At 40.9% G+C, this 6687-nt stretch overlaps 1 protein-coding gene across 1 annotated transcript in view; it reads left to right on the top strand.

Annotated features, from left to right (window-relative positions):
* Positions 1 to 6687, top strand: part of DHRS12 (dehydrogenase/reductase (SDR family) member 12) — a gene marked incomplete at its 5' end in the record, with an annotated part of 27903 nt that overhangs the window by 12343 nt on the left and 8873 nt on the right. The window lies entirely within an intron of this gene.

Here is a 6687-nt window from a genome sequence, read left to right as displayed (position 1 = left end):
GAAAGAGGAAATGCTATAGCTTGTTTGGATTGCCGTTTTTAAATTTCTCCATTTTTCACTTTTTCTCATCTCAGTGCCTTTATTTGTCATAGCAGTGGTGGACAGATGCAAATAAGATTTAATTAAATTGATTCGGAAACTTGCTGGGAAACTATGTTCCAAGCAGTGGTGCTAACAATCCTCTCTTTGTAACAAGCATGCTCCTGTGGCTTGGATAGAGACTGGGGCATGTTCAGGTGTTTAAGAGGTTCAAATGTTCCTGTAGGCTTGAACACCTGTGTTTGATGTGACAGAGACACTATGTAGAAAGACTATGCCTTATATAGTGCCCTGGACACTGTCAAACAGATGCAACATCTAGTCAAGTGATTGAGCAGTACTGGGTAAGTCGTGGGCATCCCACATAGAAGGGGTGTATCCCATGAGCTGTGTGGTGGAGGTATAAGAGGGACAAAGAAGCAAATGAAGGGGGAAAGGGGAGATGTGAGTGAGCTTGAGCTGGGAAGACAATGAGCAAAGTGGAAGGTTCCCCCATAAAAGCTGTGAAGAAGATGTGAACAAACAGCCAGCCAGCAGAGAAGAGCTATCGGCCTCCTCTGATAATCTGTAGGGCTGAAAGCTGCACCTCTTGCAAAGAGGTCCGCTGCTTGCATCAACCAACAGTCCTGACACTCTTTATTTCCCTCTGCCTCCATGAAGGTTAAGTGGCTTTCTCAGGAGACTGTCTGTAGTATATTCAGAAATGTCACATTAAGGAGGAGCTGTGATGCTTTCTTTCTGTGTTTTCCTCCTGTTCATCAATATCTGGGATGAGGAAGGGGGAGGATTGGGCTATAAAGATCAGGAATTTATAGAACTAACAATATAGCCTGGAAACCACTGCTAGGTTTAGCCTTTTCGTCTTAACCTTTTCCCTCTGTTGCTTCTTTAACTCCCATTTACTTTTGAAAACTAACATTTTTGGCATAAATGTCTTGTGCTTTGCTGATATGGCGCATCCAGCTTGTTTTTTCTGCAAGTCTTACTACATTAAACTGACAGTTAATTGAAGTATAAAGGCACAGATTAGTTTTCTTCATAATTACTCTTCTGCTTATATTCTTCTGTTTCTCATGGTCAAAATTCAAAGTAAATTTTATTTTGCCATCCAATTCCCCCTGGCTGCAGAAGTCCAAGAACTTCTATCTTGAGAAATTTATTCACCTTAAATTAGTTTAAACTTCTTGTGGTCTTTCAAACAAAAATCCAGCCATGTGCTCAAGTGCAGTTCTTCTAGAGAGAAGCAGAGTGAAACTAATTCAGCAGTCAGAACACAAAGCATGTTTTGGTTTAGTTTTAAACATTGAGGAAATTAATTGCTGAGTAACTGTACTAGTGCATCACTTGAATTAGATTTTATCACTTAAGTAGAAGCAGCAAGTTCTGCTTTTCCAGCTGTAAATCAGCTCCCAGCTTACAGAGGAATCTGAATTATGATTGTAGCCAACTAGGAAAATGCCTGTACGATCTTTCATGAATGTTACGTATAGATCTCCTTCATTCGTGTATCACTTGCTGCATGACTGTGTAAGAAGGTTAAGGAGGTGATGCCATATTTGAGCAGAAAAAGTAAAACAGGTAAGTTACCCTCTGACCAACTGCTGCAGAGTTCAGACAAGGACTGGGTTGTTTGCTCAGACTGGTTCTCTCTAGGCAACAATAAGGATTAAATTTTGAAACTTTTAGAGAAGAGTGGGACTTGGTTGAGCTAGGAGAGGCTGTCTATGCAAGAGAAAGCTGCTGTGCTTGCAGATCAGTCACATATGAAGGACCAACTGCAGGCTGGTTTTTTTTTCTTCAAAGTCAAAGGTGGGGTAATAAATTGTATCTGCTGGAGTCACAATAGGATAAAGCTGTATGGAGAAATGCCTGTCAGAGTAGATGCTGTGTTAAGTTGTTTCCCTAAGCAATAGGTACCTTTGGGCGTGTTTTACTTTGGAGAAGTTATTTCTGTATCAGTAACTATCTGTGATCATAGGTTCCCAGAGAAAAACTTGGCTAAATTAGATATGGCTGATACAGGTTGCCTGTAAACTAGAATGTAGTCTGAGAGAACAAACTAAATGTCCCTCTCTGCCTCTTCCACTAGAAAACCTAAAGCCACCAGAAAGCCTAAAGAGTGACATGGCCTCAGGGCTCCTGTTCTGAAAATCTGCTGTTGTCACCCTCATCATCAGCATGGAAACAATAACTCATGACTACCTGATTTCTGCAGAAATAAGATACAATAATATTAATTTTCTTGGTTTTGGTTTTTTTTACTGTTTCTATCCTGAATCTTAGCTCTGGTTTAGTAAAGGAGTAAGTTGTTAATTTCTAGTTGATCATACGGCTTGTGAAACATACATTATATCCTGATCTTTTTTTGACATATATGGGACAAATATGAGCACATAGGTCCTCTGGTAGATAAGATGAATGTGTACAAAAATAATATCTGGTAGCCCAGAAGGCCAACCATGTCCTGGGCTGCATCAAAAGAAGCGTGGCCAGCAGGGTGAGGGAGGTGATTCTGCCCCTCTGGTGAGACCCTACCTGGAGTGCTGTGTCCAGCTCTGGAGTCCTTGGCACAAGAAACACATGAACCAGTTGGATTGGGTCTGGAGGAGGGACTCAAACATGATTAGAGGGCTGGAACACCTCTCCTAGGAAGAAAGGTTGAGAGAGAGGGATGGAGCACTTCTGGTATGAGGACAAGCTGAGAGAGAAGTTGTTCGGACCTGAAAAGAGAAGGCTCTGGGGAGACACTATTGCAGCCTTTCAGTACTTAAAGGGGGACTATAAGAAAGATGGGGACAATATTTTTAGCAGGGCCTATCATGACAGGACAAGTTTTAATCTAAAAGAAGGTAGATTTAGACTAGATATAAGAAAATTTTTTTACAATGAGGGTGATGAAACACTGACACATGTTGTCCAGAGAATGTTTCCCATCCCTGGAAATATTCAAGGTGATGTTGGATGGGGTTCTGAGTAACTTAATCTAGTTGAAGGTGTCCCTGCTTACTGCAGGGGAGGTTGGACTAGATGACCTCTGAAGGTCCCTTCCAATGCAAACCATTCTGTGAGAATACTGGGTAGGATAGAAAGTAAACTTCCCTTAACGTGAAACACCTCTGACTGGCGAATTTGAGGACAGGTCACTGAAACAAGAGGTGCAGAGTCCAATGTGGTGTTGTCAGAATACACATGTGGGTGAAGGTCATGTAAATGCAAACTGTGTGTTGATAGTTCAAGCTTTGTATGGTTTGCCTCATTCAAGTTCAAACTGTAAACAACTTTGAGCAGGCACAGCAGGTCTATCTGTGCTAGTATCTATCAGCCTTACTGAAAAGGGGCCTGGGCACAAACGCCATGTGGCTTGTTCTGCTTCTGTTGTTGCTGTCACATGAAATATCATACCTTTTCCCCCTGCTACGTCCTCAAGAACTGTTTTGCTCTGATTGCTGGAGCTCAGTGAAAGTATAGAGAGCAGAACAGCTGTGGAACACTTTGACTGGGATGTGGGAGCAGTAGCCAGGCACAGGTCTGAAATGGCACGTTGCTGATTGAATCATCTTCAGTATGAAACTGAATGATTGCCTTGGGGGTCATGTGGGCAGATTTTCTGGGGAACTGTCAATTCTGATGGGCAGGTTTTATTTGTGTATCCTTTAGTCTGTGTGTTGATGCCTTTATGTATTGTCCTGTGGGTTTGCCTTGTGCTGAGGGCTGTGTCCAGGAGGTGGACAAGCAATTGTTTCTTCTGATGAGCCTTGCACACTTCTGAGCCTGCACATCACAACTGGGTTTAGACCCAGGGGGATTATGACTTGAGTTTCTGTGCAAGGTTTTGGGATTTGGGTTTTTTTTTTTTTTTTTTTTTTTTAGGTTTTGGTAAACCTAAATGAAGACTATTCAAACTGGCAGTATTTATTCATTCTTGGAAAAATATCAGCATTGGTAGGCAAGTGAAAGCAACAGCAGCATGCTCTTATTGAAGCACTAGACATTTAACTGAAACAATCCTTGCTCCTCTATTTTACAGCCTGCCTCACTTTACTTTGACTCAACACATCTTCTTGCTTGACATGGGAAAATGGCATATATGTTATATTTTTATTGCTACTAACCAGACAGGGGGATGCTAAAACACACTTGGAGATAAACAAATTATGCTCCCAGTATGCATCTGTTCTTCAGTCTAATGTGCTCTCATGTTATAATAATACAGCCATATACGTTTACTCTCTGTGCAGAAAGGGGTAGGGCCAGAGGAACTAAGGTGCTTTTCTACCACAGTAGCAGTATAGCCCATTTATGGCAAATTGCCTAACCCATACGGATATTTGGCAGTCTCTTCCCTACAGATAAACCGTATGTAACTGGTGTTTCACACAAGCCAGCCTTGCTTGGTGGACTGTGGTCTGAACTCCTGAGAAGTCAGGCAACTTGGATACCAGCCGTCAGTCTGCCATAAGGTCAGTGCCTGATCTTTGGCATGACAACCTTACCTGTGAAAAAGAGACTGTGATACCAATTTTCTTTCAAAAGAGCTTTGAGACTTATGGATGAGGGGTGTAATGGGAAAGGATAAGGTTGACTATAATTGCAAATTGGCTAGCTATACTGAAGCCTGGCTTTCCAGGACACGGAGGAACCCCTATTGAGCTGAGCCTTGTAATTCAAAGGAAATGTAAACCTTTGTTTTGTTTCTCATGTTCATTAGCTCTTGCCATACACTCTCGGTTATTGCTAGTGTGGTGGAATTGGTCCTCAGAGACACTACATTAAAATCTTCATTCCTGATGTTGTACTCTGGAAACAGACTTAGGTATGTCTCCTACTTGCAACTGCATAAATTGAAGGCTTGAAAAGATAACCAGGTCAAGGAAAAATGTCAGTTTGGGTTTTTGTGGTTTTTTTTTTTTTAAGACCTGGACATCAGAAAAGCCAATTTAACTGATTTTTGCCAGATGAATGAGCCATTGAAATCTGTACAATTAAAGTTGTTGGGGTTTTTTCCCCCCCACTTTTTTCACAGTTGAAATAACACTGCTCCTAATAATACTGCAAAGCTCAGGCAAATGGCAGACTTCACTGAGTGTGCTGCTGGCTGCCTGCCCTTATCTGAATGTGAGCAGATTAAAAACTTCACCAACAATTTACCACTAATTGCCAGATAGAACGTCAAGCAAAAAGTATTCTAGAATCCACCAAGACGCATGGGTCTTCAATAATTGCATCATCAATTAATTTGATGGTGTAAACAGGCAGTGGCTTTACAATATTACTTCTTCTGAAACCATGGTTTTCTTTATAAATCAATCTTAAAGTACAAGTTTTGGCATCACTTTAAATCTGTAGAGCAGATAGGAGAGCATGTTCATGTACTATTATTATACGTGATATCCTGTTGATTTCCAAGTCTGAAATATATGAATCCTAAGGAGTCTTTCAGGTTTTATCAGGCTAAAGCTGAGTTGCAACACCAGCATTTTGGAAATCTGCCTTTGAAGTGTTTGTTTGTTTATATTTTCTGTTAAAGTTATTCTATGTTTTGCTTAGTTTCATGTTCTGGTACGGAAGGATCTGTGGGAAAGACCAGTATCTAATACACTGCAGACTTCTATCCCTCGCATGGGCATAGCTGTCCCTTTTTTTATGCTGTGGTGGAGGTGGTGACAGTCAACTAGCTGTTGCAAGAACATGCAGATTACCTTCCCACAAAGACCTAACAATAGTGTTTTCAACAGAGACCCCTCAGCTTCTGCTTCAGGTCCTGCAAACGGTAGCCTGATTTTATTTAGGAGTTTATGAAGCAGAGAGGGTGATTTTTGTAGCTTTTTGTTGGTTCTTTTTAAACAGCTTAGTGTTCAAATGGAATGTTTACCTGCATAACTCCTCATTTACTACAATTGCATCACTGAAGTTTCACTTGGTGATTGTGAAACCACTGAATTACTGCACATTCAGGTTGACAGAGGAGTTCACAACATGGAGTTAAAGGGAGTTGTTAATTAGAGCACAATATCAGATTACTCAACTAAATCGGAGCAAGTGGAGCAATTACAAAACAGGCCACAAGGGAATGCATGGTGATTTAAATTTTTAATTTTTTTTGAAGCAAGTAAACATGAATCTTAAACATTAATGTGATCAGCACTTGGAAAGGAGTGTGTATAAACAAAGTGTGTTCTCATGCAGTGCCATGCTCATTGCTTTTACTGGAATTACCATCTCTGATGGGTGACCCACACTATGTAACCTACCATATGATATGATAGAGTTGGTTAAATCGTATATAATGGTGGAATTGCTGTGTCCTTATAGGGAGGTTTGAATTACACTGTATTACACAGATTTCCTATTATATGAGCTCAGCTTCAAGACATCAAGCTTACAGGAATTTTTCCAAAGAAAAGCAAATGCTGAGAGGATGTTTATCTCTAAAAGAAATTGTGCATCAATCCCAGGAGCCTCTTTAACTGGAAAGAGCATGGCCAGCAAGTACAGTGTCAAACCTCATGACACGGAACAGGGCTGTAGCTTGTTCAATAGGTTCCTCTAGTCAACTCTTCACCTCAGCAGAGTTCAAAGAGAGCAAGATGAAATCTTATATGCAGGGATGGTAGCCTGAACAATTACTCGCCCCTTTCTGCATTCCTG

Source organism: Buceros rhinoceros, unplaced genomic scaffold (genome assembly GCF_000710305.1).
Source record: "Buceros rhinoceros silvestris isolate BGI_N320 unplaced genomic scaffold, ASM71030v1 scaffold1878, whole genome shotgun sequence".
Classification (NCBI taxonomy): Eukaryota; Metazoa; Chordata; class Aves; order Bucerotiformes; family Bucerotidae; genus Buceros; species Buceros rhinoceros.
The sequence above is the reverse complement of the archived record's forward strand: the minus strand, read 5'-3'. Positions and strand labels throughout refer to the sequence as shown.